The sequence below is a fragment of the Nicotiana tabacum genome, chromosome 7 (assembly GCF_000715075.1).
Source record: "Nicotiana tabacum cultivar K326 chromosome 7, ASM71507v2, whole genome shotgun sequence".
In the NCBI taxonomy this organism is placed as follows: domain Eukaryota; kingdom Viridiplantae; phylum Streptophyta; class Magnoliopsida; order Solanales; family Solanaceae; genus Nicotiana; species Nicotiana tabacum.
In genome coordinates this window covers 46845198-46857230 of record NC_134086.1, presented here as the reverse complement: position 1 = coordinate 46857230, position 12033 = coordinate 46845198, and the positions used below count along the sequence as shown (strand labels likewise).

At 36.9% G+C, this 12033-nt stretch overlaps 1 long non-coding RNA gene across 1 annotated transcript; it reads left to right on the top strand.

Annotated features, from left to right (window-relative positions):
- Positions 1 to 5362: 5362 nt before the first annotated feature.
- On the top strand, positions 5363 to 6928 carry LOC142182535 (uncharacterized). Its single transcript, XR_012711340.1, has 2 exons — positions 5363 to 5847; positions 6670 to 6928. It is a non-coding gene; the product is annotated as an uncharacterized LOC142182535 (long non-coding RNA).
- The last annotated feature ends 5105 nt before the right edge of the window (positions 6929 to 12033 follow it).

The window sequence follows — 12033 nt, the reverse complement described above, 5'->3', positions numbered from 1 at the left end:
GTCGTATAGGTATAGGTTAGCGCTTCCTTGCTTGCATCCTTTCCTCTCTTTCTTAATGAAATAAATATAGATGTCTCGACTGCCGAATCCTTATCCTGCAAACAACTCGATTCTGTTGATTCACTGTCCATTTGTCCTTAAACCGGATGTTTGGTCAACGACTTTGATATTCCTTCACACAAGGTTTTTAATCCTTCTCCCCCGCTTAGGACAGAAAGGGGAAGTAGCGAGATTACGATTCATTCGATTGGCAGGTCCAATCGAAGGAAGTCGCTCCAGCAGCTTTAGTACTTAGTACTTAGTTAAGGCCCCAGCCCTTCGCCCGGTTCTTCTCCGGCTCCACCAGCAGCCTTTATCAGCTGCTATGGTTCCCTTCCCGCAATGCGAATCTATATCTCTTTGCGGCTACAGCCTATTCTAATAGGACCCATATTCAATCTCTTAAGTGACTTCTGAACACTAGCTAGCTCTGGACCTACCTATATTAGCCATGAGCGATCACCAAGCGGAGTTGAAAGAAAAGAGACTTGACATGCCAAAACTTCGCTCGCGAGCTCGGAACGAACGGAGCGGAAGGGATCAAAAGTTCCAGGGAGAAAAACAAGACGAGCACTTTGGGCCACGGAGCCAACGTTTAAGACAAGGCTAAAGGAGGCCATACGTGTAGTAAACTCCTCTCGTTGTGAAGAGAGTGAGTCTATAGAGCCTACGAGCCGGCCGATCCACTGTAGTGGAATCTTGTGAGCTAGCGGACGGTCCCGCGCGGTTTGCATTAGAGGGGCCCGCTTTCATCATCCTTACCCAGATCTCTTCTATTCTGTGATCTGGGATGATTAGATGAGGTTTCCATGTGTGTGTCTTCGGGAGCATCTTCTCCTGTGGGATCATAGCCAGTTTTTCACTGCGAGTGGTTATCTAAAGTAAAGGTAAACGAGGGTGACAGATCGATGAGGGCGCTCCTGCTTATCGGTTATACCCTTCGACCCCTGTTTTAGCAGCTAGCGAAAAGGCTTCGTTCTGCTGTTCCCCGTGAGTGGTCTAAATCAGCTGCGGTAGTTAAGGTTTGGAACAAATGAGCCTAAGGGAACGAAGTTGTGAGCCTTTAGTAATATATGAATAAGAGATATTAGAAATAATAAAACCTGATGGTTCCTGTCCTGAAACGAAGGATGCGAAGAAAGTACTGCCGCCTGTCATCATGCTCAATCAGTAATAAGTTGGCTTCACCTCCGGGGATCAGTCCAGCCTTGTGAAGGGAGAGGACTCTGTGGGCGGAAGCTACTCTGTTATCTTGCTTTCCTCATTCGCATGAGAGACAGACACATTGTGCACTCAAGATGATGAATGCCACAAGAGAGATAGAAGAAAGAAGATCTGTCTCGATTCTATCTCTATCTTTCGACATCTCATCTCTATAATAGAGATAATAATGGGTGGAGAATCCTTGTGTATTCTACTGGTATAGAATCTTTGTGGAAGGCGGGAAACTTCCGTCTAGCGGTCATGGGAAAGCCAAAACTTGTATATAATAAGTCAATACTGGGTCGGTCGAGACTCTTTCTTAGTGAAGTGGGAAGACAGCACCGAATCAGACGGGCACAGAAGAAGAAGTGGTTTCATCCGACCGGCGAGATAATTCGATTTCTAGTCAGCTAACTGAGAATCCAATAGAGAAAATAGCTTTTCTAATGATTTCTCGATAGAACGATTTCTTGTGAGCCACGAAACAGATAATCCAAGTCGTAAGTACGAACCACTCAATGGAGAATCTCAGGCCAATAAGCTACGACTACGAAACGAATTGGATCGGGTTCAGCGCTTGAAAGCTATCGAAGAAGAGTCAATTCAATGCTCAAGTCAAAGGGGGGAGTCCACTTATTCAATAGAAGAGAAGCCTATATCTGCCGACCCTACTTCACTTCCTTATAGTCCCTTGCCTACTGTCTTTGAATAATGCTTCATTAGATTTGGGTACAAGGTCGATGGGTAAAATATGTATTTTACCCTACTATTTTTTAATGCTGCGCTACTTGGGATGGACATTCGACTAGTTCGGATTAAATATAAAATTTCGGTTTGGATTTTTGATTTTCGGATTGAAGAAATGATAATCCAAATCCAATCCAAATAAGTTCGGATTAGATCAGATTTTTTAAGTTTGGTTTCGGATTAATCGGGTTGGATATTTTGAATTTTCGGTTTTGAGCTTATAAGTTGAGATATTTCTTCTTTTTACAAAAATGAATATCTAAATGAAGTACTCATATTAAATTGCCTGAAAAGTTACTCATTCCCAGCGCAATCATCCAAATAAAGTATTCAAGTAATGAAATTACTATCAAGAAAATGCAACAGAGACATTAATAAGACCGATAAGGAGTAGCAATAATAAAATTATGTCCAAATAGAAAGTATTTTGACAGTAACTTAGTAATTAATATTGTATATATGAAATAATATATAATGGATAGGGTATTGAACTTATTATTATTAGCATATAGATAATGGACTAAATATAATGTATAAAATTTTCGGATTTTCGGATATCCAAAAATCCAAAGTACCAAATCCAACATCCAATCCAAAATCCAAAATATTTCAAAATTAAATCTAAAATCCAATCCGTAATCCGAAAATCCAAACCAAAAATCTAAAAAATTCGAATTTCGGTTTGGATTTTGGATTTGCTCAACCTATACCCACCCCTACATGCTGCTACTTTGAAAGTTTGAATTTATTAAAGTCTTTTTGGCCGAATTGATCTTTTTTTTTCCTTCTTTCTAATATATATATACACACTCTTTTAGACTTTGGTAAAATAAAAAATTTAGACTCTTATATTAATAATTATTTTTTTCTATTTAAATTGTAAATAATTATTCCTCCTTTCACCAGCTTTTATGCAGGGATTGTTGTTTATTCACTGTTTGGTATGTTGTATTAAGAATGACAATTGCATAATTTCTAAGAAGAAGGTATAAGTTATACCGGTGCTAATTACCCCACTCTCTATAAGGTATAAGTTATCCCGGTGTTAAAATTAACACGGGGATAACTTATACTTGGTTTGCTCACCAAACAGAGTATTAATGTGGTATTAAATTTGTATATCACCTCTATACCTCCTTATACCTCATACCAAATGACCCCTTAGAGATCGTTTGGTAGAGTGCATTAGAGAAAATAATGCATGCATTAGCTTTGCGTATTAGTAATATTTTATTTGGTACACTTTTTCAACCTATATATAATTAATACAAGCATTAGTTATACACCTTATTTGATATTATCATATGTATAACTAATGCATAGCAAACCATGGTATTAGTAATACCAAGACTATTAATGCATGCATTAGCATGATTAAAGACAAAATTACCCTTAAAGCTAAAGAATATAGAGGACATTTTTGTAAACAACTAATTTTAAAAAAAATTATGTAATGCATTTTAATTTTAATACACCACACCAAAAAAAATAATGCACCTTATTGAGTTGAGTACAACCTTCCATCCTCATACGGACGGACAGTCCGAGTGCACTATTCAGATATTTGAGGATATGTTGCGTGCTTGTGTCATAGATTTCGGGAGTTCTTGGGGTCAGATTCTGCCGCTCACAGAGTTTTACCAATCCAGCATTCAGATGGCTCCGTATGGGCTTTGTATGGGAGACGGTGTCGGTCTCCGATGGGATGGTTTGAGCCGGATGATGCTAGGCTGCTGGGTACTGACTTAGTTCAAGATGCCTTGGACCAATGTTTGCATTACTAACACATGCATTATTAATCCCTGCATTACTAGTACACTTTATTCAACATTATTCTTATACCGCCTATCAAACGGCCCCTTAGCTTCTTAATATTTTTGAGATGTCAAAAATTGCGACTTATAATATCTTAGTATATACGTTTGACTATGTATTTGTTTTTAGTGGGTTTTAGGTTTTTATGGCTTTTTACAATGTTGAATTTAAGAAAATATCTTTTTTTAATTTTTTACGTGTAAAAGATAGATTTTTCATGTGTAAAAGCATATCTCCCATGTGTAAAAAAAGAGATGAGATCATAAAATTAAATATAAATCTGTAATGGGCCACAAAACCAATTGACCCGTTTATAGTCTTTTTAGAAAGGTAAATTAATTCGGTCTAATTTAGCTCTCAAATGAGTCAAATGACTGCCAATAAGGGAAATCTGCTCAAATAAATGTGGATTGGTGGAGTATTTGCTAGATTAATTCGTTAATGTTAGATGTTGTTCTGGAACTGTTTGTACTTCCCTTGAGTAGTATGAAAGTAGCACTGGTTATTATTAAATGAGAAACTTTCAGAAATCACTGTATTTTAGTTGTTATTTGTCACGACCCAAGTTTTTTTTCAAAAGAGTCGTGATGACATATAGTCTCTAAATTAGGTAAACCTAACATTTTCTGTAACAATATGGATATTCACTAACTTTAAATTAAATTACTCTGAACAAATTATAATTCCCAAAACCGGTGGTACTAGTCATAAGCATTTCTAAGAATAATTATAATAAATAGATACACCACTATTCCGAAACAAAAAGAACATATGGAATAAGTACAATTGAAGGTAACTCCGAGGCATGCGAACGCTATAGCAGGTTTACCTTGAGTCTCCACCGCAACGACTCGCATAGCTGCTACCGATCAAATACCTGGATCTGTACACAAAAATGTACAGAAGTGTAGTATGAGCACATCATAGCGGTGCCCAGTAAGTATCAAGACTAACCTCGGTGGAGTAGTGGCGAGGTACAATCAAGACATTCACTGGTCTAACAACCTGTGTAATATAACATACAATAATAATAGGGAGCAAATAATAATGATGGCAACAATAATCAACCAGTGATATAAACAGCAGGGCAACAAAAATACCATAAATATTACTCAACGAATAATGTGTTACACCCCGCAATATTACATCAATATCACGTCCCACAGTACTACATTACGACGATGTTGTACCCTGTAGTGTTGTACGTTGAATTCCTCTTAAGGTAACAGACATCAGTCCAAGGAAAAGATTATTTGGAGATTATAAAGATTATTCTATTTCAAACAAATAATAAGTAAATTCGTAAAGGTGAAAGGGGAAGCAAGTCAAAGAAAACGAGTTTTGTTGAAAATGGACAATTTGGAATAAAATACGGCCTGAGCTCAATACCCGTTATTTATGGACTAGTATCATACAAGATACCACATGTCCATGATATTAAGGTGTATAAGGTATATTAAAAGTGGGTATTATTTTAAGTAAGTGAAGATAGGTCTTAGTTTGTGGTTAATTATTGGGTAATGAAATATTACCTAGTTAATTAATAATTGTGGTTGATTTATTAAAGTATTTGGATAAGTACCTAATGACCTAACGTGGCAGCCATGCCTTGAAGGAAGGGTGACTATTTTGGTCTTGAAATTAGGTGGCAATAATAAGGCAATACTAGATTAAGACTAAAATATGTGGCCATATACATCACCATATAAACGAGCAAGCCACCAAACGAATAAAAGGGCTAATTCGTTATAGTTTCCTTTTCATTGCTACGTCTGGTAGAGTCTATGAGACAACTTTCACCTTATCCTACCATTATTTCTAGAATTTTATGTTTCCTTCTTTCATGTTTATTTGCTATTTTGTTCCTTTTAGACAAGAAAATAGTATTACGTCAAAGTCTTGCACACAAGACATTGCTATTCAAAACAATTGAAGCAGAAGCGAGATTAAGTTTAAAAAGAAAGCTTCATAGATCAAAAGCAGTATTTCGATCATATTTCACAGAAGCAGAAGCTTCATTTCGTTCAATAATTCAAGGAACAAGTATGTTAAGGCTATCCCTTCTTTCTTTTGTCATGATCCATACGATACGAACGAAACGTGTAAATGCACAAATTTCATGAATGACTTTATACATAGAAGTATTAGAGATATCTATGTTCTTGAATTTCCGTGTATCATAATATTTTATCATCTATTCATGGATCTCAGAAAAATACGAAAGTTAAAAAGAGTTTACTTTATGATATTACTCAAAGGCAAAATGGTCTTATGAGATTTCGAAAGATTTTATTAACGTACTTTTCATGCATTGCATTCATGTGCATTGACTCATGACCAGATGGAGTTATATACGCGTATATATGTAAATATATGTATATGGGATATGGGAAAAGGTTACGACGTTATATACGCACCACCACCTGATCAGCTGGTATATGACGATGATGTTGCCCACAGTGGCTGAAATATGATTCAAACGGCGTCATATATGCATATATATATGTATGTGACCAGATGGCGTTATTTATGCGTATATATATGTATATGGGATATGGGAAAGGTTATGGCGTTATATACGTACCACCACCTGATCAGCTGGTATACGATGATAATTTTGCCCACAGTGGCCGATATGATATGATGGGATGCCCTCAGAGGCTGATGATGTTATGAAGCATGTACCTATGCACGACATGACATTCATACGCACATGCATGACGCTAAAAGTAATTTATGATTTACAAAGTTATTCAGACTTGTAGGTTGAGTCATTTACTCTATATTTCTTCCATGTCTCTGATGTACTTACTTATGTGCCTTACATACTCGGTACATTATTCGTACTGATGTCCCTTTTGCTAGGGGCCGCTGCGTTTCATGCCCGCAGGTCCCGATAGACAGGATGAGAGCCCTCCAAGTAGGCTATCAGCTCAACGGAAGATGTTGGTGTGCTCCATTTGCTTCGGAGTTGCTTGTTTGGTTAGTATGATTTAGACGTGTAATGTTTGGTATGGCAGGACTCTATCCCGGACTCTATGATATTTATGTATTATTAGAGGCTTGTAAGACATATGTCTTGTACGTGAAAGATTATACGGCCTTGTCGGCCTATATTTTGAGTTGATAATGATTATGCTGGCCTATTAGGCCCGTATGTCACGTGTATATGATGATGTAATAATAAAGATACGTTCCATTGATACTCGATTGAGTAAGGTACCGGGTACCCGTCGCGGCCCATCGGTTTGGGTCGTGATATAATGTATACAAGTGCAATCAATTAATCAAGTCCTTCAACTATAAATATCTTTCAAATATATTTCCTTCAAACAAGCATCTTTCGAATATAATTCTTTCGAGTAAAGGTCACCTTGTGACGCCTCATTTTATAATCATAAATAATATAACTCTCAGCCCACTTTCATATTTTTACGACATATCGTGCCCATATTTCTATAAAAGTCGCACGGGCAACTCACATGCCATTAAATAAAATAAAAAATCATAATATTTTCCCCGGCACCTTGTACCCACATATTTTTGTCTCACATTGCTCCACAACGTTCTCAGGTTACTCAGTTCATAGGGTCCATAACCTAATACAATTAAGAATGTTCACGGAGCCTCATTTACTTAACATGAAGTAGAGTACAACTTCTAAACCCATTTGGAACTCATCAAGGAAAGATGAAGTTATTTTTAGAAATCATTTGAATAAAGAAAGTACCATGTTTCAATTAGAATACAACATCGAATGAATTATTACTTTTACCAAGGGATTTGATAAATTAACTTAGTAGAAATTCCTTCTTAAGTAAAGTACAACCTCAAACGGCTTAAGGAAAATTTTGTTGAGAAATCAATTGAGTTCAAAATGTAACAATTGTTGAAATTTGAAGTATTGCAATATATGTAAAAAAATAATAAGGCGAGGTATTGTAAACACTATGGATTCCAACACAAAGGATCACAGCCGTAAAGGAATCTAAACCGTTAAAACACTTGAATTGATAGCAACAATTACAACATAGACAAAATAATCACGGAAGAAGTACAGCTTAGCATAGAGATAACAACCGGGGATCTCCCAGGATACCGTCCTGTAATCCCCAAATATAAATATCCAGTGGATCTCCCGGGTGCAATCCCGTAGTCCAACTCGTAATGCACGGGGATCTACCGGAATCCCGATCCATAGTCCCAAATGTAAATACCTAGTACTGAGGGAATCTATCGGGTGCATTCTCGTAGTTCCATATAACTGTGCAGGGGGATCTACTGGAATCTCACATCCGTAGTCTCAAATAAATAGACAAGGGGGATCTACCGGAATCTCACATCCGTAGTCCCAAATAAATACACAACTCAACCAACAGAATCAACAGTTACATCACAACAGAAGGATCGAACATCACCGCAATACATATAACAACAACAAATGACAATAATACAAGGTAAGACAAGTAAATCAACTCAGGGGCTATAAATCACGAGAAAATGGTAAAACCAGCTGAAAGGAATAACCACATAAAAGAATACTGGCATAAAGGGAACAGTTTAACAACGGAAAAACTAACATGTAGCAATGATCTCACAATATACAAGTCAATAATAAGGAAATCAACACGAGTCAAGTAGTTATAAAAATATAACATGACAATAGGAGAGGCAAAACTCTTCAGTTAAGTCAATTAAGAGTCAATTAGGTAATAAGAGCGAATCGTGAAACAATTAGTTTCAATTAAGCATGTAGAGACGAAACTAATAAGTAGGAACTCAGTCATATCAAGAATAACTCCATCCCTAGTGAATATAAGAACCTAAGAACCCTAAAATTCCAATTCTTCATAATTAAGTCTGAGTATGCACTCGTCACCTCGCGTACACGAGCTACAATCAACACAAAAAACTCAAATCCTAAGGGGAAGTCCCCCACACAAGATTAGGCAAGATACTTACTTCAATCCGGCCAATTCAATACTCAATTTAGCTTTTCCTGTGTCCAGTTCATCAATGCTTGGCTCAATCTAGCCAAAAAAAACTTGAATACATCTAACAATGCAAGAGAAAATAATTTCAATTAACAAAGCTATGATTCTTATACAATTTGTGAAAAGTCAACTCCTCGGGCCTGCACCTCGGAACCCGAAAATTTTTACAAAAATCGAATACCCATTCCGATACGAGTTCACCCATACAAAAATTATCCAATTCCGAAACCATTTGGTCCTTCAAATCATTATTTTATATTTTGAAAGATTTCACAATTTTTTTCCAAATTCCATCCCAACCCACGAATTAAATGATGAATTCAATGATAGATTCATGTATTCTAGCCAAATTCGAGTTAGAATCACTTATCCCAATGAATTTCTTGAAAATCCTTCGAAAAATCGCCTCAAACCGAGCTCTCTAGGTCAAAATATGAATTAAAACCCTAACTCTCGTATTTATAGAGTACCTTACGGATTCCCTCACTGCTGACCGCACAAAAACTAGTGCTGACTGCGGTAAATCCATTGCCCCCGCGGTGAATTTTGACTGCTGTGACAGGCTTTAGTATTTTGGCCATAACTTTCGCTACAAATGTCCAAATTCCTATTATAATATGTTTCTGAAAATTAGATTCAAAGATTTACAACTTTCGTTTTTGAATTATCCCAACATTCCTTGTAGATCAAAAGCTATAAGCTTCCGAAGTTAGACCAGAGATCCTGCCGAACATTTTGATGTGCGGCCGCACACCATTTTGTGCAGTCCGCACTGAGGTCCGCACACTATTTTGTGCGGTCCGCACTCCCCTCTGTGGTCTGCATATTTTTGGTGCGGTCCGCACTCCCAAAAGTGCCAGAACCATCTCAGAGTTCCGAAATGCCCGGACTCGCTTAAAATTCACTCTGAAACTCATCCGAGGCCTTCGGGACCTCAACCAAATGTACCAACACATCCCATAACATCATAAAAATTTAGTCGAGCCTTCGAATTACTCAAAACAATACCAAATCCACCTCAGGTTCAAGCCTAAGAACTTAGAAATTTTTAAATTCCGCAAACAACGTCGAAACCTATCAAATCAAGTCCGATTGACCCTAAATTTTGCACAGAAATCATAAGTGACATAATGGATCTATTCCAACTTCTTGAGTCGGATTTTGATCTCGATATCAAAAAGTCAACCCCTCGGTCAAACTTCCAAAATGCGACTTCTCGTTTTCGCCGTTTCAAGCCTAATTAAACTACAAACTTCCAAATAATTTTCCAGGCATGCTCCTAAATCCAAAATCACCATACAGAGCTATTGGAATCATCAAAAATCCATTCTGGATTCATTTACTCATATTTTACCTTCCGGTCACTTTAGTTCAACTTAAGCTCTCTTACTCGAGACTAGGTGTCTCAATTCCTTTCAAAACCTTTCCGAACACTAACCAATTTCCCCGGCAAGTTACATAAGAACTGTGAAGCATGAATTTAGCAGTGTATGGGGAAACGAGGTTGTACTTATTCAAAACGACGGGTCTGGTCATTACATTCTCCACCTCTTAAGCAAACGTTCGTCCTCGAACGTACTAAGATTATTCTGAGGTTTCAAATTTGATGTTTCTACTTTTACACATATACTCGTGGTTGATCCCGTATTACCGCATTCGAAATAAGTCCGACAATACCATTTCAATTGAGGCTATTTGCCTTACTCATATTTGTACTTTAAGATGAAATTTCCTACACTCCAAACATCTTCAAAGTGGTTCAATTTTCACATCAACACACGGTATTAGTCTCGATTGTATATAGCAACATGTGCCTATGCACACATGAACTTTTAATAGCGCTTGAATACTTTGAAATTTTTCCATGGTGTACATTCTCCCCACTTAGGGTCATTCATCCTCAATGAGAAGTAGAGTCCGCCCTCAAACACATAACGTAACTTATCTCTTTCTTCGCACATCTCAATGTCCCAAATTTTTCTAACTCTCAAATTTTTCAAAAATTTCGGCAGAGTCTCCCCTGTAATTAGGCATATCCACCTATCAGAGTAACACCAAAACAACTCCTAACAACACATCCTCAACTCAACAAATCACCACAATGTATATATCAGTAATACTAATCTCTGCATTACAAGCGTGACATTATCATAAAGATATCTGGACATGAAACACATCATATGTATGACCTTAACCACATCTTTGATCTCAATAGTTATTCATAATCGATTACAACATCACCAATTAACCTCATGTTAACAAAATCTTGTTTCAAACCTCCACTTTACTAACAACAAGGCATGAAGAACTCATAATTACTTACGCAAATTAACGACTCACATTTAACACTACCTAAGCACTTACCTCGTAGGCTAAAATTCAATAATTACAATACAATTTAGCAGATTATGCACAGAGATATTCATACAAGAATTTTCAAATAAGCCTCATAGGCATGACTCCCTATAAGTACTACAGTACAAATTTTTAATTTCACAAGGGAGAATTTAAACGCATAAGTTTTTTTTTTCACCACAAGGACATCGTCCTTATATAACATCCGTCGCAACTTATAGCCCGGTTTAAATATTTCATATCATATAAAAATGTGAGGATCTCGTCCTCAACTCTGAATCATAAGTATTTTTCACATTGTGCCAACTAAATTTTCCATTTCCTTTCTTCATTCTTTCAAATAATTTCCGTTAAACAAAATCATAACATACAATGATCCCTCATACCTGTAGGGCATATAATTTACAACTGAAATCAATTATTTAGAAAGTACATCAAACTCATTGAATTGATTAACAAAAGTTACTTTTAGTCTGACAACTATTTTTAGTGACCAACACATAATGATAGACATAGCTATCTCCATATAATCCCCCAACAGAAGTATTCACATAAGTAAGTTTAAGATTACGAAGCTCACTCATGATTGGAGCATATTAGGAGGACTTGCCTCGATACTCAGAACCGAATCAAGTTAAGGAAATTGTTACTTTATAATAACTCGAGATCGTACTTGTAACGACACCATCTGGTGTAGCGGACACCATCTGGTGTAGCGACCTCAACCTCTTAGGCACTATCTACCCGCTTGTCCTCCATCCCTAACTGGTAGTGTAAGTAGAGTAGTAATTGTAATGGAGTACGTGGCATGTGTGCTCTGATGGAATAGATTTCTCCCAAGTTTGGGACAATTTTTCATGATGTTCCAAGTATCACCATA